Source organism: Penaeus chinensis, chromosome 15 (assembly GCF_019202785.1).
Source record: "Penaeus chinensis breed Huanghai No. 1 chromosome 15, ASM1920278v2, whole genome shotgun sequence".
NCBI lineage: Eukaryota > Metazoa > Arthropoda > Malacostraca > Decapoda > Penaeidae > Penaeus > Penaeus chinensis.
Window position 1 is genome coordinate 7,634,797 of NC_061833.1, and position 5,000 is coordinate 7,639,796.

At 40.0% G+C, this 5,000-nt stretch overlaps 1 protein-coding gene across 2 annotated transcripts in view; it reads left to right on the forward strand.

The window, feature by feature from the left end:
* Positions 1-5,000, forward strand: part of LOC125032963 — an 18,181-nt gene that overhangs the window by 1,025 nt on the left and 12,156 nt on the right. The window lies entirely within an intron of this gene.

The following is a 5,000-nucleotide window of genomic DNA, read 5'->3' on the forward strand; positions in this document are numbered from 1 at the left end:
TAGATAGATAGTATATATAATATATATATGTGTGTGTGTGTGTATGTTTATATATATATAATATATATATATATATATAGGTTGAGCCTATATAGACTATAGACTCACCTTACGTACGCACATGACGTGCCATAACAAGAAGTAAGCTTACTCGATACCGGAAGTGATTGGCATAATCGATGACCACAACCGGAAATTGTTAGCTGTATCTAATGGTGATGACTAACAGGCTCACCTGAAGGGTGTCCCTTCTCCCTCCTCCTTAATAAGAAGAAGAATAAGAGGAAGAAGATGCAAACAGACACAAAAACTAAGCACCCAGCTGCTGTCTCTCAAACACAGCACGGGTACAGGCCTTGAAAGAGGGTCATGTCCGAGTTAAGTCAGTGGATGACCGAAACCCAAGATCAGTAAGAGCTTCTAATGATGCTATAACTCGTGTCTGAACATGTAGATTATCTTACATTGTCAAGAAAACAAACAAAAACAAAGAGGGAGGGAGAGGAAGGAAGGTGCAATAAAAGCAATAATGGTAAGAGGAAGAAAAATAAATAAAATAGCACAAATAGGCAGAGAATGGACGCATTAGCTCACCCATCCCTGCCTCTTAAGATATAATGCGCCCCCGGATGGGAGTTTTACAGGGGAGTGATCACACTCATAACAAATGAGGGTGAGATAAGGTCTTTTTTGTAGCATCCCGAAACCCCTAACACTCTGTTACATTGTTTCAAGTTGCATCACCGTCGCTACGAAACACAAGATCATAGAAATTTGTACTGACATCCAAAGTTTTGAGAGAAGAATTAAAAAAAAAAAAATATATTTCACATAAAAAGTTAATAGAAAACCATTAAAGTACTTAATTTGCTGGTATGAATTTTAATTTCAAGAAAAACGTTGTGGAAGCTCCAAATAAAATTAAATAGTACCTGACTACTCTATAACTTATGTTACTGTGGAAAGTTTAAATGTATTTCTCAAATTCAAATTCTCAATTTTTTTTTCATATTACATACATTGTTATTCATATGAAAAATGGAAATTGAATAAGGTTTTGGATCCTTATTTTGTAGAAGCTTCATTAATAAAATGAAAATAGTACCTTGAGTACTCTACAACTTCGCTTCACAAGGCTGTGAAAAGTTTAAAGGTATTTCTCTGATTTAGTCAAAATATTTATTTTCTTATAACATATATTGTTATTCATATGAATAATGCAAGTTGAATAAGGCTTTAGATCCTATCGTATCCACGGCGAGTGAATCCTGTGGGCAACTCAGACAACTGGGTAATTTCAATGATCACGGACATTTGCTTGATTTATTGAATGAAGTACATCAACAAATCAAGGTGCACGGTATTTTCTTAGATATTTTTTGAGCTTTTAAGGTTATTTCATATACGTACAATATGATTTTGAAGACATTCATCCCAATGAAGTCCATACAACATCATATGATTCGGACGCGTTGGAAATTCTTACCATGTCGTTCCAGCGACCGTCATGACTGACTTCAAACTTGCCCATATAGAGTGAACATGTATTTGATATACTGCTAAAAGGTCACAGAAACTTTTTATGCACCTGTACAAGAAAAGATTATATCAAGAAACTCAATATGCGATTCGTAATTAATGAAAATATATATCCCTATCTGAGACAACGTGAAATATATCTGAAAAATGCCACACTCTGATTGGCTGACCAGGGTGTATGAAACCATATCAAGTTGAAGGTAAACAATTTTATACAATATGAAAAGATGTTTCAAGGGAGTCACAGGTCCTGCCACTGGAACCGCCTCGAAGAGTTACAGGACATGAGCTCCCTCTCTGAGGTGAACCAGCCTTTAGGTGACTGGCTCACTAGAGAAGGATGAACAAAGGGTTCCAAACAATGATGCCTATCTTGTGGAATGGCATCCCCTCTGGTCTCTCCCCAGGGGTTCTCACCTACCCACCAGTTTGCCGTGCGTGGCAGCCTTTGTGCCTGTGGAGACGGGAGTCCTGGAGGTTGACCTGCAGCCAAACTCTGACCTCCTCAGACGTCTTCTCTGATCGGGATGAGAGCACAAGCTGAACCAGTCGAACTAGCAGCTGCTCCCACGACCAGAGCACAGAATACATGCCAAAAGGGTGGTCCGAAACGACCTAGGCCGGAGACAGACTTTGACGGAGAGTCTGGACCCACTAGGCGTTTCCTTCAATTCAAGGTCCCCTCTAAACTGAAGGCTTCGACAATGCCTACCAACTGGTGAGAGAATTAGAGATGCAAAGAAAAATCTGTTTGTCAATCCGGGTTGTCAGAGACCAGGGTATGATCAGGGTATAATCATTGTGCCTAGAGACCAAGCTACCCTGAATTTTCTGCAGGGAACGAAGGAGCTTTAAGGTTGGAGGAAGGTGTGTGCCTCACCACTGAATCCCGACGATAGGAGAGTCGAGATGGTGTTCCTTGGCTTCTTAGTTTCGTATGATGTGGATTTGATTACGTCACACCCACAGGTCGTGGGGACTCCCCGAATGTCGGAGGAGAAGACCCCAACTAGGCAAGTCCTGGTGACCCGTGAATTCACTACCCTTGATCTGGATTAGAGGTTCAAAGAACACTGCAAAAGCCCCCCCAATAGCCGATAATATCCTCTTTGATGAGGAAGATATGACTCTCCTGCTGACTGCTGTAGTTACTGCAGTAGCAACAGCTTTGGGGAGTTTGAGTGAGGAGGCGGAGAAAGCAGTCACAGTCGCCATGACGGCAATGACCCAGACTGTTGGGGAAGACTGAGGGGAACGAAGCTGGACAAAGCAAAACCAGCCCCACCCTCACCCCAGGACGAGACTCCCTTCCCCACTCACAGGCAGAGCCAAACCAGGCTGAATCTGTGCAGTCAGTGCCAGAACAGGCTGATCTTACACAGGTAAAGCCAATAAAGGAAAAAGACACAGACAAAGACTGGCAAGAAAAAAGCCAAGCCTAACAACAGTCAGAGCTACCAAAGGCTCTCCACCTCCTAGTGGACCCATGGTTAGCCTGACAAACAGCCGAAAAATAGATGAAGATCCCTCAGTTAGCGAGGACTTTACAGTGGACTTGTCAGACTTCGTTATAAAGAGATTATACCACATGCTTACATCATGGCGGCGGGAGCGTCTGCTGGCAATCCCGCCACCACGTTAAGAGGAGATAGCTATAAATCACTGACACAGGCCGGGTAATATATAGGGAAGGCCCGGGCGAAGCTAGATCTTTACAAATCTCAATAATAATAATAATAATTCAACAGGTTCCAGTAAAGGGCAAATTTGTATTAGAGTGTATCAAAGTTTTAGAGGTTTCGGAAATGTTATATAAAAAAAGTTCTATAATCAGTAATCATGAGGGTAAAACTGGTCCTCTCAGGTGCTCTCCGGATGCGATACTGGTTGAAGATAAAGACCTAGAGGGCAAGGCAAAGAGATCATGGGTATTAATCCGATGATCATATTCAGCTCTCCATCGTGTATTAACACGTAGTTTGCCTTAAGTCGCTAAAGCATCTTATATGATAAGAATATAATGCAGTGAAAATGATTATAAAATTCTTTGTACTCAGTATACCTTCATTATTGTCTTCAAATATGCACTAGCATAAATAGATAGACACATACGCAAATCGTACTAGGGCGAGTTCCAGGACCCTATATCTATCTTTTGCGAGAGACTATTCTCATCTGGTATATCATGTGTTAACCCAGAAGGCCTCACCGGAGAAAAAAAAATAATACTTGACCATACATCCTCCCAAGATCTTCCTTAATTCAGTGAAAAGGATCATAAAACTCTTGCTGTACTCTATATGCCTTTCAGCCTTACACAAACACACATCCTAATAGGCGATAACTCAAATAAAAGAAAATTATTAAATTTAAACTTTCTGCGTTGTTTCTGTTGATATCCTGCCTGTGCGCGATAATTACCAGCGTATCTCGACACGCATTCTTTATGACATTTCAAAATTGGTGAACTGCCGATTGTATAGACTACCAAGTTTGCGAAAATTAGTGATAGTATGAATTCTTTGTTATATATTTGTTTTGTTTTTTTTTCCTCATCACCGATGGCGTGGCTTGTATCACTGCTACACCGCGAAGATGTAGCACTAAAGAATTCGCCCTTCGCTCATACGGCATATTATGTGTTAACCCAGAAGATCTCACCGGAGAAAGAACTTGAATACTCGACCATACATTCTCCTCATCACTCCTAAGATCTTCCTCAATTCACAGAACAATTGCCTAAAATATTGAAAAGTCGATGTTTTTATCCTATTTAGAGATCGGCTGCGCATGTCATGTCCAAATATTTCTCAACTTTCTTATGTAAAAGCTTGTAAATATTTTTAAAATGACACACAAACCTTGCCTATCTACAGTTCTTATACTTTTTTTCTATAAAGGTTCTATATATATATCAATTTCATATCAAGAGATATAAAATTCCTAAGAAATCATTTTGCGTTCATTAAACAGATAAACCGCCTATATCATTACATACCTCCTTGTATTCCATGATTTGCTAGTAAGAAGAATATTTTATTATCCCCTTCCAATACAGATTGCAATCTCCCTTGTTAAAACTGCAGCCAATAGTACACGGACAAAAGTCATACTCTGAAAATAGATGATGACAAAGCCGACTTATCAACTGAAGGTTAAAGTGCAATATTAAGTGAAAGAAATCTCTGTTGTATTTTTTATTCTTCATGTCATAGGGACACATATATGGGTCTTTTATCAAATATATTGAATTTGTAAGTGAGCAAGGTTAATTTGTGTCGCCACCGCTGCGGTTGTCGCATGCGTGTTTACTTTCCGCAACCGCCGTTGCCGCCTTCGGATTTGCTTCGCACATACAGACACGCAATGCGGCGCATGCGGAAATAGACGGAATGAAATCTCCTTTGTCTAAACTGAAGCCAATATTGTAGGAAAAATATACTCTGAATAGATAAGACAAA